Below are 22171 nucleotides of genomic sequence, written 5' to 3' on the forward strand. Positions count from 1 at the left end.
ACTCTGGGTTTATTCCCGAGTTTGCCCTTGTGACATTTCCAGCTCTGATGTGAAACTTACACTCTTACTCCATCATTTCTAGCAGAGCTTTACAGTGTTATTTACAACCAGCAAATTAATCACATTGATTTGATCAGCTCGCCCAGGAGGAATAAGTTTCAAATCCCTAACCAGGAATCGAACGCAGGCTGTACTGATAAAATTACCGCATTCTAACCACTAACCCAGCAGTTTGACACATTCCCTTTCCAGATCCCTTTTTCCAGGGACAAGTTTCTTTGACCAAATGGTCTATGTCGTTTGAACACAAGTGACGTCTTCAGCCAATGAGAAAAACCATTGCTGTTAGCTGGAACATGAAATCGATACTTTCCTCCTTTAAGACAGTTCTTAAAGCCTCCCCCTTTGACCGAGCTTTTAGTCATCTGACCGAATATGAAGCTCAGCGTCATACTTTGTTATACAATGCTCCTGGGGAACGCCTTGTGACGTTTCATGAGGTAAAAGGAGCTTTATAAATATAAGTTGTTGTTGTACTCCATACATAGAAAAAGACAGACTCCTGTTGTCTCTTTCATCCTGATATTTTTCACTGTAACATTGTAATGTGAAGTTGCACCACGAATGTGAATACAGTTTGTGCTCGTAAAAATGTGTTCACCTCCTCGGGGAACTAAACCACATTGACCCACACATAAGAACAAACAGAGATATACACCGAGAGTGACAGGGGCCTAAGGAGAGGCAAATGCCAAGATGAAATCATGTCACCAAACTGGCTCTTTTTTTTTTCATTTCCGACTGGAGATTTGCAGAAGGCTGACAATGAATGGACATAAGAAATCACGGATGTGTGTGGATCTCTTTTCCTCGATTCAAACGATAATTAGTTCTGTCTGCGTGCAGTTAAAGTCAGAAATAACAGGAAACGTAGTCAGCAGGATTCGAACCTGCGCGGGGTAACCCCAATGGATTTCTAATCCATCGCCTTAACCACTCGACCACGACTACAGAAGCTGCTCCTATACCACTATTAGTTGTATGAAATCATAAAGGTTACAGCAGAGAAAGCGGTCTTTATGCCGGTCTTGTCATGGCCATTACCTGGCCTTTTCCCCGGAACCCTGAAATTTATCCTGTCTCTCCTCATTCTTCCCACCAAATTGGGAATGAAAGAGTGAGAATGATCACATAAGCTTAGAAAGCTCACAGCAACCGTTGTTTTCATTGGCTGACAAAGTCGTTTATCTTGAACCTAAACAGGCAGTTTTGTGGTGAAAGAGATCTGAACTGAAAAACAATCGGCAAAAGCAGCGTAGATAAGCCAAATCGAAAATTATTGGTGCAGCTTCCCTGGTGGTCTCATGGTTAGGATGCGGTGCTCTTAGCGCTGCGGCCCGCATTTGATTCCCGGTCAGGGAATGTCAATTTGTTGGAACGAGTGTTGGTTATTCATTGATTGGAAACGTTTAAAACTCCACTAGAATCAGGGGAGTGTGATCTTAAGTTTTGCCTCAGAGCTGGAAAACAGCACACTTAGTTCAAGTGGGGTAAGGGAATGAAGGAAGAGGAGAGGAGAAGGGCTGGATGCAAAGCACTGACTGTAGGAATGTTGGTGTGAGGCAAAATATGGGTGGGAGAAGTACGAATTTTGCTGCCTACTGTTTGCACAAATATCATTCCTGAAGGATCAACCAATCACTACTTTGAAACCAGCACGCCCGGCCGAATGGCCTCTTTCTGAGCTGTAACTTTCTATAATTTTATTTTTCCCAACAGCACGGGTCGTTCTGCCATTTTATAACCCACTCGAGCGAGATGCGCTTTCCTACCTAGTATTCGGCTCTTTTGAAACCTAAACACGGAGCAAATTCAGCGAGTTTTCTTGTCAGTTCCAGCACGAGATTTGAGACTAATTGAGCGACACATTAATGGTGCCAATCCTTCACTGGAGTTTACCGCGTCCAAAGAGCACTGCTCCCATCAGCCTGTTATGTAACTTCTTGCAGTACAACTGCTGAACAATATAAGCTTATCACAGCTCAGCTTTCTTCACATTGAAACCCAGTGTGTAAATCAGTTTCAAAGCTGAACAACTGGGAGGAGAGAGTGACTGTGGATAATCGGCACTGTGCACATTCCTGTAATCAGTATCTGGGAGAACCAGGAAGATGAGATCCAGGTTTCTCTTTACCCACGAGTTTTATCCATTCCCATGAACTGACTGTCTCTGCTTCAAGCAGTTAATTAACCTGGGGTTTGGACGGGTAGAGGGATCTGGAGGCGAGACAGGGACAGAAGCAGAATGAGATGCAACATGAAAGTGTTTTGAATTTGATGTGTGTCAGTTGCTTTCAGTGTTGAATGACAGTCTTGTAAGTTTCACAGGAGCCGCAGTGATTAGTTGGTGTTTTTTTTATTTCAAGCAGCAAGATTTTAAAAGTAAAAAGATAAAAGACTGAACCTTTCTATATATATCCTACAACAACAGCTCATATTTATAAAGCGCCTTTAACCTAATGAAACGTCATAAGACGTTCCCCAGGAGCATTATATATCAAAGTGTGACACCGAGACACATATTCGGTCAGATGTCTAAAAGCTCGGTCACCTCATTGTTCATTTCATGTTCCAGATCACAGAAACCGTTGTTTTCATTGGCTGAAGAAATCGTTTATCTTGAACCTAAACAGGCAGTTTTGTGGTGAAGGAGATCTGAACTGAAAAACAATAGGCAAAAGCAGCGTAGATAAGCCAAATCAAAAACTGTTGGTGCAGATTCCCTGGTGGTCTAGTGGTCAGGATTCGGCGCTTTCACCGCCGCGGCGCGGGTTCGATTCCCGGTCAGGGAATGTCGAGATATTGAATTTGTTGGAATGAACGTTGATTTATCATTGATTGGAAACTTTTAAAAGTTCCACCAGAATCAGAGAAGTGAGAGTTTAAGTTTCGCCTCAGAGCTGGAAAACATCACACTTGGTTCAAGTGAAGTGAGGAAATGAAGGAAGAGGAAAAGTTGCAAAGCACTGACTGTAGAAATGTTGGTGTGAGACAAAGTATGAGTGGGAGATGTAGGAATTTTGCTCTCTACTGTTTGCAGCGGCACAAATATCACTCCTGATGGATCAAACAATCACTACTGCTCTTTGAAAGCAGCACCCCCGGCCGAATGGCCTCTTTCTGTGCTGTAACTTTCTATAATTTTATAGCAACAGCACGGGTCATTCTGCCATTTTGTAACCCACTCGAGCGAGATGCGCTTTCTTACCTTGTATTCGGCTCTTTTGAAACCTAAACACGGAACAAATTCAGCGAGTTTTCTTGTCATTTCCAGCACGAGATTTGTCACGAGACTAATTGAGCGACACATTAATGGTGCCAATCCTTCCCTGGAGCTCACCGCGTCCAAAGAGCACTGTTATCATCAGCCTATCATGTATCTTCTTGCAGGACATCTGCTGAACAATATAAGCTTATCACAGCTTTGCTTTCTTCACATTGAAACCCAGTGTGAAAATCAATTTCAAAGCTGAACAACTGGGAGGAGAGAGACTGTGGATAATCGGCACTGGGCACATTCCTGTAATCAGTATCTGGGAGAACCAGGAAGATGAGATCCAGGTGTCTCTTTTCCCACGAGTTTTACCCATTCCCACGAATTGACTGTGTCTGCATGAAGCAGCTAATTGACCTGGGAGCTGGACGGGCAGAGGGATCTGGGGGCGAGACAGAAGCAGAAGGAGATGCGACATGAAAGTACTTTGAATTTGATGTGTGTCAGTTGCTTTCAGTGATGAATGTCTGCCATGTAAGTTTCACAGGAGCCGCAGTGATCTGTTGGTGTTTTATTTAAGCAGCAAGATTTCAAATTAAAAAGATAAAAGCAAATTACTGTGAATGATGGAAATCTGAAACAAAAGCAGGATATGCTGGAAAAACTCAGCAGCTGGAGTGAGGGTCAATGTTTCCAGACAGTACGACTTTTATTCAGATTTTCAAAGTATTACAGCACCAGCATGGGGCTCGAACCCATGACCCAGAGATTAACATTCTCATGCTCTGCCGACTAAGCGAGCTAGGAACATGAAAATTGTTTTGTATCCCAATATACATGGTTAAACCTGCTGCTTTCTACCTGATACCTAAGCTTGACCGGAATTTTGAAGTGTGGAACGTAATCGGCCTAGAAATGCACCAAAGTTGCAATAAATTCCCCTCAATCATCAATAACATCATTCACATCTTCCACTTCTTACCTGCACCTCAATCCAAATACTGTGATCCATTTTCCTCAGGATTTTCTCCTGGATTTAATATTTACCTGCTTCGAGTCCTCATTTTGAAATCAGAATCGCTTCAATATCCAACACAATTTGAATTGCAAACCTGACGGGCAAACAATGGAAAACAAGTCACTCGGTAACACAAATCCCATGGTGCTCATTTTCAGATTCACAACAGTCAGCTTTTCAATAAAATGAAGGAATTTTACAGTGAAAAGTTTAGAAAGTTGGTGTGACTTTTATTTGTGACTCAGTCACTCGGGTATTCTGTAAATGCTGTTCGGAGGTTTAGTGACCGGGATTTAATCTACCTGCGTTTTCCTGAGCCTGTGCTCGGTGTATTGGGAGGTTTGGCCCTGGTTGGAGTATCTTGCATTCCAGGGATGGGCAGTAACCCGCTGATGGAAGCTGCAGTCGCCGCTTTCTGCTGGCAGCGGGTGATTGGAGAGTGTGGAGCCGGAACACTGCTGCTTTTCTGCTTTTCTCTGTCTCACTCACTGTGGAGTTGAGGAAGAGAGAATAATTGAGGGGTTCGTTTGATTCCAATAATTTCATGAATTTCTGATGGGTTAGATGAAGGTACAGAGTGGGTCCAAATCTTTTCTCATTGTATTTGACAGAAAACGTAATTTTAAAAAGAAGCTGTTTTTGTGGGACCTCACTGGACAACAAAAGACCTGCCACCGTTTGGGGATGATATCTTGCAGCCCAAGTACCCAATGACAACCCGGAACTGTATGACAATGAATGGTGCTGAGGGGGAAAAACAGTAAAAATCTTAAACCACTGGGTGGTCTTGAATGACCAACCTTTCAGTTAACAGACAAACACGCTGACCAATTGCGCCACAGACACTTGCACAAACCTGACTGACAAGGTATCCAAACCAGGGTGTCAGTGAGTCTAATGTTCAGATTTCCACTACCCAGATAGCTATCACGCTCTGTCAGTTTTACTCTTCTAAAATAAAGGATGGGACATTCATTCCAGATATATGGAAACAGTCTGATCCCACCCACTGCAGACACATCCATGTCACCGGGAACCAGCTCTCCTACAACTGGTGCCATCTCCCTTTGAGCCTTTCATTGTCTTATCTGTTACCAAGTATTCTGATAGTCCCGAAGCCGATATTAGGTTTGAATTCCTGATGTGCAGTAACGAGAATCCTTTCAATGTCTCAAATCAGTTAATTTCACTGATAACATTAGTGTCACTGTTCCAGCGTCTTAAAGAAGGGAAAGGTGCCTTGACTGTCTCTGGTCAGTCGGGCAGGTCACCCTTCATTCGCATTGGATTCCATTCCTCAAAGGGGATTTTCATTTCCTTCTTGAGTTCCCTTACTACATCTGGCAGCATTTTTGGATTGAGAGGCATTATTAACATTTCAGATGCAGTGCAGTTCTGATGAAAGGTTACGGACCTGAAATGAAAACCATGCCTCTCTCTCCACAGTCACTACCAGAGCTGTTGAGAATTCCAGCATTTTCTATTTTTATTTCAGATAACCAGCATCTGCAGTAATTTGCTTTACTTTACCTGATCAGTGAAACATATAAGATCCTCAGGGTACTTGACAGGGCGGTTTTGGAGAGGATGTTACCTCTTGTGAGAGAATCTAGAACTCGGAATCGCTGTTTAAAAACAAGGGGTCACCCATTTAAAATGGAGATGAGGCGATTTTTTTTCTCTCACAGGATCGTGAAACTTTGGAACTCTGTTCCTGAAAAGGCTGTGGAAGCAAAGTCTTTGAATATTTTTAAGGCAGAGGTCGATATATCCTTGGGAAGCAAGAGGGTGATAGGTTATCAGTGATAGGTGGGATACAGATTTCAGGTGACTATCAGGTCAGCCATGATCTTATTAAATGGCGGAGTAGGCTTGAGGGGCCGAATGGCCTACTCCTGTTCCTTTTTCTTATGTAGTGCTAAGAATGTGGAAGTCAATTACCAGTCAATTTCGAGATCCATGTCTGAGCTGAAAATGTGTAGGTAAACCCACACTGTAAACAGATTGTTCACCAGTTAAAATTGGAAAGGGATTCACTCTCATCCCTTTTACTGACACAGCAACACAGTCTTGCTGGTGGGAGACCATTCAGATACTTCACGTGTGCAAAGTGCTTTATTCAGTTTGCCCACACGTTAACACTCCAACTTTAAAAGTTCAAAAGATTTGATCCACAATCAGAGCAGAGATCTGTTCTCTTAAATGTTCCATGTATCGGGGGAAATGTTACCAGCTCACCCCATCTGCTGAGACTACACTGAGTTCAGATCTAACTGTCGGGGTTTGTTCTGCATCCAGGTGAGAATTGCGGTGGACCCCTTAGCAATTTGGCCGCTGTTTCATTGATTCAACAATTTTATGTCTTGCCCCTATGGCACCCATCGTATTCTGATTACAGGACAGCGGTTTCTGTTCTACAACGTGATATTTCAATGGCGGAGCGGCCACCCAGCATTCGCTGCGGGGCAGAATGTGCCCTCTCTTCACAACAGCAGCGCCTACGCATGCGCAGTGCTGAGTGTGGTGGGGCATGCGCATTGCGGTCGGATCCATTAGCATGCGCAGTGCTGGTCTGTGACTGAAGCTGCTCAGAGCGGGTGAGAGAATGTCGAGTGGAGCAAACTAACAGAGTTAGTGGGTGTGTGAGGAGGAATGGAGCCAGCGGAGTGGGCAGGGAGGCTTCATAAAGACACAGCGCAGGCCGCAGATCCCAAATAACAAGGTACCGGTCTTGTATTTGCAGAGAACGGGCCGAAAAAGTCTGGATTTCTCCCTTCGCCAGGCCCGGGGTAACGGCCGCCATCTTTATAGGGGGCAATGTGCAGCAGGGCGCATGCGCGGTCATCCTGGTCCAGGTAGCAGGAGGAGAGAGTGTTATGCATTTCTATCCCGGACCGACAGGGATGGATTTTGGAAACTCCTTTCACAGGGGGTAAGAAGGGGAGGATTTACACACAGCAAACTCAAACCAAGAGAAACGTTTGTTCTTTCTGAATTTCAATCCTGGATTGACCGTGATGGATTTTTTGAATTCCATTTACAGGATGTTAGAAGAGGAGGAACTCAAGGGATACTTGAGGGAGATGAGAAACTGAAACCAAACATCATGACAAAATCTGAAAGTCTCTTGATTCACCAGGACCTGAATAGCACCAGCCTTTGAATGTAAGCATTGAGGTCATTTTCAGTTACTGGGTAAAAAATCTCTTCCTCACATTGTGGATCTTACCTAAAATCTTAAATCTCTTTCCCTTAATCCTTTCATAATCAGCCAATGGGAACAGCTTTAATTTAACTACCTTTCATAATCCTGTACACCTCTATCAAATCTCCCCTCAAGCTCCTTTACTACAAGGAGAACAACCTCAGTTTCTTGAATTTAATCTTACAATTAAAATCCCTCATCCCTCGACCCATTCTGATAAATCTCCTCTGCCCCCTCTCAAGGACCCTCACATCCTTCATAATGTGTGGTGATCACTGGTTTGCACAGACCCAGATGTTCTGTGTCTGTGACATCATCACACATCGACAATTACACTGTGACATCATCACACATCAACAATTACACGGTCACATCACCCCGCTCCCCAGGTATATCCTCAACTGGGAGATTTTTCACTGACTCCAGTGCTTCTGATATCTTTCTAGCTACAGGCTGCAACAGAAGAGTTTAAGTTTGAAAATGGTGATATTCTTTCAGAGGTGAGTATTTTTCACCATCCATCTACAATTTAGAGCTTTTAGTGCTGTGATGTTTTCTGTGAGAGGTTCCAAGTCTCTGGGACTGGTGTGGCTCCTTTACTGAGGATTTGAATCCATGTCCATCCATTGCTCTGTTTCACCTCTGCCCTCCCTGATCACCTCTCTAACATTGTCCACCTTCCTCTGTCTCTAATAATGGATCTATTTGAGTTATGTTTAGTATTTTATTGTTACTTCTGCTGACTGTGTCTCAATGAGGTTTCCTCCGCTGCCCATCCCCTGACCATGTGCTGCTGGTTTCCCAGCTTTATCTTCCCACAGTATCTTTCATAGTCAGGAACTGTTTTTCCTGCGCTATAGTCCATTTCTATTCCACTTCTGAGCTTATGTTGATCACCAAATTCTGCAGCAATTTTACTCCCTGTAAATCATTCTGCGAACCCTGAAATGTTTACTCTGTTTCCCTCTCCACAGATACCAGCAAATATTGCCAATTCCCAGTTGCCTGTGGAGAAGATGATGTTTGACCTTCTTGAACAGCTGCAGTCCGTGTGGTGAAGGTGCTCCCACGATGCTGTTAGGTAAGGAGTTACAGGTTATTCACCCAGTGATGATGAAGGAACAGTGATATATGTCCAAATCAACAAGAACAATTTGTATTTATAAAGCACTTTTAATGTAAGACAATGTTCCAAGGCATTTCACAGAAATGTTACAAAGCAAGGTTTGACACTGAGCCACATGAGGAGATATTAGGGCAGGTGATCAAGCGTTTGGTCAAAGAAGTGGGTTTTACAGAGTAAATTAAAGGAGGAAAATGAGGTAGAGAATGGGAGAGGTTTAGGGAGTGAATTCCAGAGCTTGGAGCCTTGGAAAGTGACAGAATGGGCACGAATGTGGAACAATAGAAATCAGGAACACTCAGTATGCCAAATTAGAGGAGCGCAGATATTTCCGAGGGTTGTTATGTTGGAGGAGCTTCCAGCAACAGGGAGCAGCCATACAGGAATTTGAAAATAAGGGGTGGAGTCGGGCGATGTTACTGAGGTGGAAATAGGTGGTCTTGGTGATGATGTGGATATGTGGTTGGAAGCTCATCTTGGGGTGAAATATTTCACCATGGTTGTGAACAGTCTGGTTCAGTCCCAGACAGTTGTCAGGGAGAGGGATAGAGTCGGTGTCTAGGGAGTGACATTTGTAGTGGGGACTGAAGACAATGGCTTCAATCTTCCCAATATTTAAATGGAGGAAATTTCTGTACATCCAGTACAGGATGTCAGACAAGTCAGGACAGTGTGTGACTTGGAGGGGAACTTGGAGGTGATGGTGTTCACATCCACCTGCTACCTTGGTCCTTCTCCGGGGTAGAGGTTGAAGGTTTGGGAGATTCTGTCAAAGTTCTGGTTTATTTGTAGGTCTATGAAAAGCCCTCTCCTCACCCCCTGCTTCTCCCACTCCTCTCTCTGACTTTCTCTCTCTCTCCTTTTCTCCTTCTGTCACATAGAATTCTCCAGCCCAGCGGGTTGTGGATGCTCCATCATTGAATATATTTCAGGCTGAGATGGAGAGATTTTTGGTCTCTCAGGGAGTCGAGGGACATGGGGAGTGGGTGGGAAATTGCAGATGAAGCCCAAGATCAGCCACGATCGTATTGAATGGTGGAGCAGGCTCGACGGGGTGTTAGGTCTTCTCTTGTTCCTATTACTTCAGTTCTTATGGAGACCAGAGTCTTATGTAGGCCCAGACCGGGTGGCAGGTTCCCTTCCCTGAAGGACATTAGTGAACCAGTTGGGTTTTTATGACGATCCAGCAGTTTTCATGGTCACTTCTTCCTAGTGCCGGCCCCACAAATTCCCAGATTCATTCAGCTCAATTTCACAACCTGCCTTTGTGTTTTTGTGGGTTCTCTCTCACTCCCTTTTTTCTGTTTTAAATCAATTCCACAGGGTATTAGAAGGGGAGGATTTGCAGTCGGGAAACTGAAACTAAACATCAGCTCAGGATCTGACGGAGCCGTCCAATTTATCGTAACCTGAATATCATCAGATTTTGAACATGGAAGGAAAAAGCACCGTTCACAGTGGGGAGAAACTGTACACGTGTTCTGTGTGTGGACGAGGCTTCAATCAATCATCTGACCTAATGGGACATAAATGCAGTCACAATGGAGAGAAACCGTGGAAATGTGGGAACTGTGGGAAGGGATTCAAATACCCATCTGACCTGGAAAAGCATCAGCGCAGTCACACTGGGGAGAGGCCATTCACCTGCTCCACATGTGGTAAAGGATTCACTCAGTCATCCAACCTGCGGAAACACCAGCGAGTTCACACCGATGAGAGGCCTTTTAAATGCCCAGACTGTGGGAAGTGCTATAAAAGTTCCGGGGAACTCATGTTCCATCAACGTGTTCACACTGATGAGAGGATGTTCAGGTGCTCTCACTGTGAGACTGGGTTCAAGACATCATCTGATCTCACTGTACACCTGAGAATTCACACTGGAGAGAGGCCGTTCACCTGCTCCCAGTGTGGGAATGGATTCACTCAGTTACCCCATCTGCTGACACACAAGCATGTTCTCACTGAGGAGAGACTTTTCAAATGCCCAGGTTGTGGGAAGTGCTATAAAAGTTCCAGGGAACTAATGTGCCATCAACGTGTTCACACTGACGAGAGACCATTCAGGTGCTCTCACTGTGGAACTGGGTTCAAAACATCATCTCAGCTCACTGTACACCAGCGAATTCACACTGGGGAGAAGCCATTCACCTGCTCTGAGTGTGGGATGGGATTCACTCAGTCATCCCACCTGCAGACACACCAGCGACTTCACACTGGGGAGAGACCTTTTAAATGCCCAGACTGTGGGAAATGCTATAAAAGTTCTTGGAATCTGATGTACCATCAACGTGTTCACACTGACGAGAAACCGTTCGCCTGCTCCAAGTGTGGGAAGGGATTCACACAATCATCTCAACTGCTGACACACCAGCGACTTCACACTGATGAGGGACCTTTTAAATGCCCAGACTGTGGGAAGTGCTATAAAAGTTCTGGGAACCTGATATACCATCAACATGTTCACACTGACGAGAGACCATTCAGGTGCTCTCACTGCGGGACTGGATTCAAGGCATCATTTGAGCTCACCGTTCACCAATGGATTCACACTGGGGAGAGGCTGTTCATCTGCTCTAATTGTGGGAATCGATTCACTACCTCATCCCACCTGCTGAGACACCAGCGAGTTCACAAGTAACTGTAGCCATTGGATTTTGTTGTTAATCACATCCAGACTGAACCATGTTCTTCAGGGCCCATTTCTGCTGATGTTCATCGACTCCTAATATTCTGGATGAAGTTAAATAAATCAGCTTTTTGTTAAATACAGTGTGTGTTGAATCTGTTAAACATCTCTGTCAGTTCCATTTGAAGGGCTCTCCCTCTCCCTTCTCTCCTCCATCCTCACCTCCAACAACAAGTGTGAGGAGCTCATGGAGTTTCTTTGTCACTAAGATTGAGACAATCCGATCAGCTGCCTCTGCTGCTTCCCTCCCTTCCACTAGCCCACCGGGACAAACTGTCTCTAAAGTTCCCCAATGTCCGAACCCACATCTTTCTCCAGTTTCTCTCCCATCTCCCCTCATGTCCTCCCAGTGCTCATCTTGTCCATGAGACCCACCTCCTGCTCCATCGACCCTATTCCTATGACAATGCTGATGGCCCAACTTCCCCATGTTTGAAGACATGGTTACTGGTTCTCTCTCCAGGTGCTGTTCTTTGCCTCAAATCTGCCATCACCACCCCCTCCTCAAAAATAAACCTTTTATCCACCATTCTTGCAAACTACTGCCCCATCTCCAAGCTCCCGCTCCTCCCTATACTGTTCCAATGTGCTGTCACCTCCCAAATACTAGGATTGTCAGTGTGAACAGGGTGGGATGTGTTTGGAGACAGGATGTCCCAGTTCTCCACCCTGGGATTCTCAGTGTGAACAGTGGGGGATGTGTTTAGAGACAGGATGTCCCAGTTCTCCACCCTGGGATTCTCAGTGTGAACAGGGTGAGATGTGTTTGGAGACAGGATGTCCCAGTTCTCCACCCTGGGATTGTCAGTGTGAACAGGGTGGGATGTGTTTGGAGACAGGATGTCCCAGTTCTCCACCCTGGGATTCTCAGTGTGAACAGTGGGGGATGTGTTTAGAGACAGGATGTCCCAGTTCTCCACCCTGGGATTCTCAGTGTGAACAGGGTGAGATGTGTTTGGAGACAGGATGTCCCAGTTCTCCACCCTGGGATTCTCAGTGTGAACAGTGGGGGATGTGTTTAGAGACAGGATGTCCCAGTTCTCCACCCTGGGATTCTCAGTGTGAACAGGGTGAGATGTGTTTGGAGACAGGATGTCCCAGTTCTCCACCCTGGGATTCTCAGTGTGAACAGGGTGGGATGTGTTTGGAGACAGGATGTCCCAGTTCTCTACCCTGGGATTCTCAGTGTGAACAAGGTGGGATGTGTTTGGAGACAGGATGTCCCAGTTCCCCAACCTGGGATTCTCAGTGTGAACAGGGTGGGATCTGTTTGGAGACGGGATGTCCCAGTTCTCCACCCTGGGATTCTCAGTGTGAACAGGGTGGGATGTGTTTGGAGACAGGATGCCCCAGTTCCCCACCCTGGGATTCTCAGTGTGAACAGGGTGGGATGTGTTTGGAGACAGGATGTCCCAGTTTTCCACCTTTAAAGGGACAGGGAGAGGACCAGCTGGGCTGAATGACGCTGCTTTATGACATCACTGCAGTGCCTAGTAACCATTCTCCCTGAGCCCTGCTCATTATGGGCTGGCTTTAGCTCAGTGCTGTTACAGGGAGGGAAACAGGAGGAGGATTCGAGCCGTGTGGAGCTCAGGATTAATGGGGAGAGATACAGGATCAATTTCTACCTTACTGAGTGAGAAATGTCATTGTCCCAGACACTCCCTGTCCCTCGGTATCTGTATCCGGGGGACAGGCTGATGGGTTTACTCTGTATCTAATCCGTGCTGTGTTTGACTGGAGAGTGTTTGATTTTGACAGAAGCCATTCACCTCGATGATGATGAGATAAACCCATCAGCTTCTCCCCTGGACACTGATCCTGAAGGACAAGGAGTATCTGGAATATTTTGTGCCATGTACTTGACCCAGTTTTGAACTCCTTGCTCACATCTCCTTTCATCCTGCTTTGTTCTAATGAAAAGACCCCCAGTTTCTCCAGTCTGTCCTCATGGGAAAGAGAAGTTGGAATGAAGTTCGAAACTCAAACAGGAGCTTCACAGCAGACAGGTCACCATGAGAAAACATTTCATTCCACGGTCAGTTGTTATCATCTGGAATACACTGTCTGAATGTTTGGTGGGAGCAGATTCAACAGTAACTTTCAAAAGGGAATTGGAGAAATGCTTGAAGGAAAACATTGACCGGGGCCATGGGGAAACAGCAGGGGAGTGGATTATTCAGATAGCTCTTCCAAAGAGCTGAAAAAGGCACAATGTGCCAAATGGCCTCCTTTTGTGCTGTCGCCCCTCATCCATTGTATCGTCTCTGTGAATCTCCTGCACTCTCTCCATGGCCTTGACATCATTCCTGTTGTAAGATACCCAGAATTTGACTCAATATTCTAAATGCAGCCTAACCAATGATTTACAAATTAATTTTATAAATAAAAATGGAGTAACAGGTTCAAACAGCATTTTAAACTTGTCCTTCAAATTTAAAGATTTATGTTACTGAACCCCTTGTAACATGGCTAAAATACTTTGAGGTAAAATGTCTGGTATAACGTGTATTATGAGATAGAGAAGTTTAGTCTGAGTTCGAAACTCAAACAAGCTCTTTACTGCAGACAGGTCACCACGGCAACACTGGTAAGACATTCCATTGCACAGAATCAGCTCATTGGAAACTCGAATCAGTTCAGGGAAAAGGACAGAGTTTGTCTGTTATTGACCATATTATAAACTGAAACCAGAGTGAGGAATAGATCAGATTATAATGTGTGATGTTTATACGTATAATTGTGAAACTATCAGAAATAACAGAATTAACAATGGGCAGGGGGGTTTAGGGAGAATGAGAACATTCCTGAAGAAAAGTAATTGCTGGGAAACAGGGAATGTGTCCTTGTGAATCACAGATTCGAGAAATTCCAGCTGTCTTTTCCTCACTTCCTGCCAAAACCCAGCAGAGAAGACAATGAATCAGGGGCCAGAGCTGGATCACTACAGGGTATAAAAGTGAGGGGATAGTGATGTAAGGAGGCAGCCGGGACTGGAGACACCAGAAATCAAACTCAGGGCACCCGAGGTTCCATCCTGTGGGCTGACCTCGTGTAAGTGACTCTGGACACATGGGAGTTACATGTTTATTCTGATTTATGGATCAATATACGATACAGTAGAGAACAGAGAATCTGCTCAGCATATGCTTCCTAATGAGGTGTTGAAGTTGCTGACTCTGGACTCTCAAACCCACAGATTCTGAGAGAGAGAGAATACAGAAAGAAAGCAATGAATGATATGTAAAATTGAGGGGGAAACAGGAAGTGATCAATGAGTGAAGTTATAATGACAAAGGATAGACAATGAGAGAAAGTAGAGAAATAAAAGATATCTACAAATCTCAGAGGATGTGAGAATAGTTACAGAAGGTTAATTAATTTGGGGATAGTATGGGGAAATGGTGTTGAAGTAGAAGATTATTAAATGGTGCAGCATCACGCTCCTATTTCTTATGTTCTTCTAAAAAGTGTATTGTTTTAGAAACAAATATTTCTGTACAGGCTTTTAATTCGGGGTGTGTGGGCGTTGGTAGCAAGTCTATTATATAAACTGCCCATCTCTTGTTACCCTTTGAGAAGGTAATGGTGGTCTTGGTGATGATGTGGAGATGTGGTTGGAAGCTCATCTTGGGGTGAAATATTTCACCATGATTGTGAACAGTCTGATTCAGTCTCAGACAGTTGTCAGGAAGAGGGATGGAGTAGGTATTTGGGGAGTGGAGTTTGTAGTGGGGACTGAAGACAATGGTTTCAGTCTTCCCAATATTTAAATGAAGGAAATTTCTGCTCATCCAGTATTGGACGGTATGTAACTTTGAAGAGAAATTTGAGGTGATGGTGTTCACTCACACCTGCTACCCTGGTCCTTCTAGGTAGTGGAGGTTGATGGTTTGCAAGAACCTGGTGTATTTCTGTTCTATTTGTATAGGGTCAAGATATTCTCTCTCCTTCGCTTCTCTCTCGCCCTTCCTCTCACACTCGCACTCCTCCCACAGAGGCCAGCGTCTTGTGTAGGCCCAGACCGGGTGGCAGGTTCCCTTCCGTGAAGGACATTAGTGAACCAGTTGGGTTTTTATGACAATCCAGCAGTTTTCATGGTCACTTTTTCCTCGTGCCAGCCCCACAAATTCTCAGACTCATTCAGCTCAATTTCACAACCTGCCTTTGTGTTTTTGTGGGTTCTCTCTCACTCCCTTTTTTCTGTTTTAAATCAATTTCACAGGGTATTAGAAAGGGATGATTTACAGTCGGGAAACTCAAACCAAACATCGCATCAGGATCTGACAGAGTCACTCGATCCATCAAGCTCGATAATGGAAGGAAAAAGCAGTGTTTACACTGAGGAGTAACTGTGGAAATGTGAGGACTGTGGGAAGAGATTCAATTCCCCATCTCAGCTCGAAACTGATCAGCGAGTTCATACTGGGGAGAGACCGTTCACCTGTTCCTCTGTATGTGGGCAGGGATTCACTCAGTTATCCAACCTGCTGAGACACCAGCGAGTTCACACTGGGGTGAGGCCGTTCACCTGCTCTGTATGTGGGCAGCGATTCACTCAGTTATCCAACCTGCTGAGACACCAGCGATTCAATACTGATGAGAGGCATTTTAAATGTTCGGACTGCGTGAAGTGCTTTAAAAGTTCTGGGGAACTGTTGTGTCATCAACGTGTTCACACTGACGAGAGACCGTTCAGGTGCTCTCACTGTGGGACCGGATTCAGGCACTCATCTCACCTCACTGTACACCAGCGAATTCACAATGGGGTAAGGACGTTTACCTGCTCCGAGTGTAGAAAGGGATTCACTCAGTTATGTCACCTGCTGACACACCAGGGAGAGACTGTATACCTGCTCAGAGTGTGGGAAGGGGTTCATTGATTCATCCACCCTTTTTAGACACCATCGAATTCACACTGGGGAGAGACCATTCATCTGCTCTGAGTGTGGGAAGGGATTCACTCAGTCATCCCACCTGCCAACACACCAGCGAGTTCACAATTAACTACAGTGATTGGATTTTGTTGTTCATTACATCCAGGACTGAACAAATTTCATCGGAGTCTGTTTTTGCTGATGTTGAAAAGCTCCAACCATGTTGGAGGTGCTAAATATTCTGGATGAAGTCAAATAAATCAACTTTGTATTAAACACACAGTATGTTGAACATTTTTCATATCTTTAACACAAGTCAGTTCCTTTTGACGGGCTCTCTCTCTCTCCCCTGTCTTCTCCATCCTCACCTCCAACAACAAGTGTGAGGAGCTCATGGAGCTTCTTTGTCACTAAGGTTGAGACAATCCAATCAGCTGCCTCTGCTGCTTCCCTCCCTTCCTCTAGCCTACCGGGACAAACTGTCTCTAAAGTTCCCCTTGTCAGAGCCCCAAACTCACATTTTTCCCCAGTTTCTCTCCCCTCATGCCCTCTCAGTACTCATCTTGTCCTCTGCTGTATTGACCCCATTCTCATTAAACTACTGATCACCCAGCTTCCCTATCTCAGCTGATATTGTTAATGGCTCTCTCTATCTTTCTTCTGGTACTGTCTCTCTCAATTTCAAATCCACTGTTATCACCTGAAAAAACACTTGACCCCACCACCCTAAAATTCCACCCCATCTCCAAACTCACTTTCCTCTGCACAGTCCTTCGACTTAGTGTCCCCCAGGGACTTCAATCTCCATGCAATTGCATGTCCCCACCTGACCCCAGCTTATCTGCTGCTCAAACCCTCATCCCTGCCCTTGTTACCTTGAGACTTGATGATTCCAATACATTCCTGACCAGCTTCTCACATTCACCCCACCCACACGCAGAAACATAAATCATCGAAAACTCTGCTGCCCGTGTGCTTTTTCACATCATGTCCTGTTCACCCATCACCCCTTGGCTCGCTGACATACATTGGCTCCTAGTCAAGCAATGCCTCAAGTTTAAAACTCACATCCTTGTTTTCAAATCCCCCTGTCGCCTCGTGTCTCCCTACCCCTACAACCTCCATCACTCAACCCTCAGGGATATATGTGCCCTTCTCATTCTGGCCTCTTGAACATCCCTGCTTTTAATTACTCCACCACTGTTGGCTATGCCTGGCATGAAGTTCTGAAATTCCCTCCCTGAACTTCTCCAGCTCTCTCTCCTGATTAAAGGTCCTTGTTAAAATCTGCCTCTCCAATGAAGGTTTTGTCCATTTACTCTAATATGGTATGTGACTTGATGTTAAATTTCTCTTCAGGATGCTTCTCTGAAGCACCTTGGGATGTTTTATTACATTAAACGTGTTGTAGAAATACAAATTGTTACTGTTTACCTGTTTGTGCACAGTAAGATTCCACAAATAGCCATCAGACCATCAATCTTCTTTTCATATTAATTCATTCTTGGGATGTAGGCGTTGCCAGCTGGGCCAGTGTTTATTGCTGTTCCTAATTGCCTTTGAGAAGGTGGCGATGAGCTGCCTTCTTGAACCGCTGAAGTCCATGTGGCGTAGGTACACCTACAGTGCTGTTAGGGAGGGAGTTTCAGGATTTTGACCCAACAACAGTGAAGGAATTTCCAAGTCAGGATGGTGGGCGGCTTGGAGGGGAACTTCCAGGTGGTGATGTTCACATGTATCTATTGCCCTTGTTCTTCTAGATGGTCGTGGTCATGGGTTTGGAAGATACCGTCTAAGGAGGCTTGGTGAGTTCCTGCAGTGCATCTTGTAGATGGTATGCACTGCTGCTACTATGCATCATTGGTGGAGCGAGTGAATGTTTGTGGATGGGGTGCCAATCAAGCGGGGTTGATTTGTCCTAGATGATGTCAAGCTTCTTGAGAGTTGTTGAAGCTGCACTCATCCAGGCAAGTGGGGAGTTTTCCATCACACTCCTGACTTGTGGCTTCTCAATGGTGGACAGGCTTTGGGGAGTCAGGAGGTGAACCAGGAGAGAGCTGCCCCATCCAGCTGGATGACAGTGGAGTGGTGTTGGAGCAGAATGGTGTGGTCAAGCTTGTCAAAGGCTGCAGACAAGTTGAGAAGGGATAGTGTACCTTTGTCACAGTCACATAGGATGTAGTTGGTGGCTTTGATCAGAGCTGTTTCCGTCCAGTGACAGGGGCAGAAACCTGATTGGAGGGAGTCAGACAGGGAGTTCTGGGAAAGCTGGGCACAGATTTGGGAGGTGACACATGTTCAGGAAGTTTGGATAGGAGAGGGAGGTTGGAGATTGGGCAATAGTTTGCAAGGATGATGTGGTCAAGGGTTTGATTTTTGAGGAGGGGGTGATGATGGCAGATTTGAAGGAGAGATCAACAGTACGTGAAGAGAGAGAACTGTGAACAATATCAGTGAACATGGGGAAGTTGGGTGATCAGCAGTTTAGTGGGAATAGGGTCAATGGAGCAAGAGGTGGGTCTCATGGACAAGATGAGCACTGGGAGGGCATAAGAATGGGAGAGAAACTAAAGAAAGATGTGGGTTCAAGGCTCAGACAAGGGGGAATTTTAGAGACAGTTTGTCCCGGTGGGTTAGTGGAAGTGAGGGAAGCAGCAGAGGCAGCTGATCAGATTGTCTCAATCTTAGTGACAAAGAAGCTCCATGAGCTCCTCACACTTGTTGTTGGAGGTGAAGATGGAGGAGACAGGGAAGAGGGAGAGACCTTCAAAAGGAACTAACTTGCATTAGAAATAGTAAAAAGATTCAACACACTTTATTTAACACAAAGCTGATTTATTTTACTTCTATCCAAAATATGAACCACTATATCTGTCCTGGAGCTTACCAACTTCAGCAGAAACATACCCCAATGAACATGGTTCAGTCTTGGAAGTAACTGACAGCAAAATCCCATCACTGTAGTGACCTGTGAACTCGCTGATGTCTGTGTAGGTTGGATGACTGAGTGAATCCTTTCCCACAATCAGAGCAGGTGAACGGCTTCTCCCCAGTGTGAACTCGCTGGTGTACAGTGAGTTCAGATGATCGCCTGAACCCAGCCCCACACTGAGAGCACATGAACGGTCTCTCATCAGTGTGAACACGTTGATGTGTAATTAGGTTCCTGGAACTTTTACAGCACTTCCCACAGACTGGGCATTTGAAAGATCTCTTTCCTGTGTGAACTCGCTGGTGTGCCAGAAGACTGGATGACTGAGTGAATCCCTTCCCACACTCGGAGCAGGTGAAAGGTCTCTCCCCAGTGTGACTGCGCTGATGTTTAGTGAGGTCAGATGATCGCCTGAACCCAGTTCCGCAGTGAGAGCACCTGAATGGTCTCTCGTCAGTGTGAACACGTTGATGGGATATCAGTTCTCCGGAACTTTTAAAGCACTTTACGCGGTCTGCACATTTAAAAGGTCTCTTGTCTGTGTGACTTAGCTGGTGTTTGAGCAGGTGGGATGACTGAGCGAATCCTTTGCCACACTCAGAGCAGGTGAATGGCCTTTCCCCAGTGTGACTGCACCGATGAATTTCCAGCTCAGATGGACACGTGAATCCCTTCCCACAATCCCCACATTTCCACGGTTTCTCCCCAGTGTGACTGCGCTTGTGTTTTGACAGAGCGAATGATCGCTGAAGCCTCGTCCACACACACAACATGTGTACGGTTTCTCCCCACTGTGAACGGTGCTTTTTCCTTCCATGTTCAAAATTCGATCATATTCAGGTTACGATAAATTGGGCGACTCCATCAGATCCTGATGTGATGTTTGGTTTCAGTTTCCCAACTGCAAATCCTCCCGTTCTAATCCCCTGTGAAATTGATTTAAAACGAGAGTGAGAGAGAACCCACAAAAACACAAAGGCAGGTTGTGAAATTGAGCTGAATGAATCTGGGAATTTGTGGGGCCGGCACGAGGAAAAAGTGATCATGAAAACTGCTGGATTATCCTAAAAAACCCAACTAGTTCACTAATGTCCTTCAGGGAAGGGAAGCCGCTATTCACTCTGTGCCCACTCAAGACTCCTCCATAAATTTGAAAATTGAGCCTGAACACCAAGGTCTGTGTCATTTATATAGGTTCAGGAGAGCAGGAGTCCTCACAGCGACTCCTGGGGATCTCCACTATAAACATTATTCCAGTCTGAAAAAAATCCATTAACCACGAATCGCTGTTTCCTATACCCAGCCAGTTTTGTATTCATGTTGCTACTGTCCCTTTTATTCCATGAGCTAACTCTGCTCACGTCTGTTGTGCGGTACATTCTCTAATTCCATTCGGAAGTCCATGTACACCACATTAACAGCAGCATCCTCATCACCCACTCTGTTACCTCTCCAAATACCTTAAGCAAGTTTATTAAACACAATTTTCCCTTAACAATTCCATGCTGGTGTTCCTGAATTAACCCACATTTGCTCACATGACTTAATTTTGTCCCGAATTGAGAAGGGGTAACACATGCACATGGATAGAGGATTAGTTAGCTAACAGGAAGCAGAAGAGGAAAACTGGGTCTTTTTCAGGCTGGCAAGATGTGACGAGTGGAGTTCCACGGGGATCAATATTGGGGCCTCAACTATTTACAATCTATTGCAATGGCTTGGATGAAGGGACTGAATGTATGGTTGCTAAATTTGCTGATTGCTGACACAAAGATTGGCAGGAAAGTGAGTTGTGAAGAGGACCTAAGGAGCCTGCAAGGGGATAGAGATGGTTAAGTGAGTGGGCAAAAAGTTGGCAGATGGAGTATCATGTGGGGAAATGTGAACTTGTCCACTTTGGCAGGAAGCATAGAAAAACAGCATATTATATAAATGGAGAGAGATTGCAGAACTCTGAGATACAGAGGGATCTGGGTGTCCTGCTACATGAATCAGGAAATGTTAGTATTCAGGTACAGCAAGTGATTAGGAAGTCAAATGGTGTTGTTTTATTGCAAGGGGAATGGAACATAAAAATAGGGGTGCTTTGCTACAGTTGTTCAGGGTGTTGGTGAGCATCTGAAGTACTGTGTACAGTTTTGGTCTCCTTATTTCAGAAACGATATAAGTGTGTTCGTAGTTCGGAGAAGGTTCACTCGACTGATACCTGAGATGAGCGGCTTATCTTATGAGGAAAGGTTGGACAGGCTGGACCTGTACCCATTGTAGCTTAAAAGAATGAGAGGTGATCTTATTGAAATATATAAGATTCTGAGGGGGCTCAACAGGGTGGATGCTGAAAGGATGTTTCCCCTTGTGGGAAAGACTAGAACTAGGGGACACAGTTTAAAAATAAGGGGTCTCCCATTTAAGACAGATGAGGAGATTTTTTTTCTCGAAGGGTTGTTGGTCTTAGCAGCTCTCTTTTCCAGAGAGGGGTGGAGGCAGGGTCATCGCTTATCAGTCAGGCAAAGATAGATAGATTCTTAACTAACAAGAGAGTTAAAGGTTATCAGGGGTAGGCGGAATCCAGAGTTGAGGCCACAATCAGATCAGCCATGATCTTATTAAATGGCGGAGCAGGCTTGAGGGGCTGAATGACCTCCTCTTGCTCCTCTCTCGTCTGTTCAAATCAGGCTTTTAATTCAAAGCTGATTTGTTGACTTTATCCAGATATTAACCACAATAGCTGGGCTGGGGTTTATTAACATCAACAGAAACAGATCCCAATGAACATGGTTCAGTCCTGGATGTGATTAACAGCAAAATACAATCACGGTAGTTATTTGTGAACACGCTGGTGTGTCAGCAGGTTGGATAACTGGGTGAATCCCTTCCCACACTTGGAACAGGTGAATGGTCTCTCCCCAGTGTGAACTTGCTGGTGTCTCAGCACGTCAGGTGACTGAGTAAATCCCTTCCCACACTTGGAGCAGGTGAACGGTCTCTCCCCAATGTGAATTCGTTGGTGTACTGTGAGGTGATTTACTGTCTTGAACCCAGTCGCACACTGAAAG

The 22171-nt window shown here is 45.1% G+C and overlaps 2 non-coding genes and 1 pseudogene across 2 annotated transcripts; 1 reads left to right on the plus strand and 2 right to left on the minus strand.

Moving 5' to 3' along the window:
• LOC144677040 (uncharacterized) overlaps positions 1–19932 on the minus strand; it is a 40296-nt pseudogene extending 20364 nt beyond the window's left edge.
• On the minus strand, positions 930–1011 carry trnas-aga (transfer RNA serine (anticodon AGA)). Its single transcript has one exon. It is a non-coding gene; the product is annotated as a tRNA-Ser (tRNA).
• Positions 2781–2852, plus strand: trnae-uuc (transfer RNA glutamic acid (anticodon UUC)). The gene has a single exon. It is a non-coding gene; the product is annotated as a tRNA-Glu (tRNA).
• Positions 19933–22171: the final 2239 nt, after the last annotated feature.

Source organism: Cetorhinus maximus, unplaced genomic scaffold (assembly GCF_964194155.1).
Source record: "Cetorhinus maximus unplaced genomic scaffold, sCetMax3.hap1.1 HAP1_SCAFFOLD_2172, whole genome shotgun sequence".
Lineage (NCBI taxonomy): Eukaryota > Metazoa > Chordata > Chondrichthyes > Lamniformes > Cetorhinidae > Cetorhinus > Cetorhinus maximus.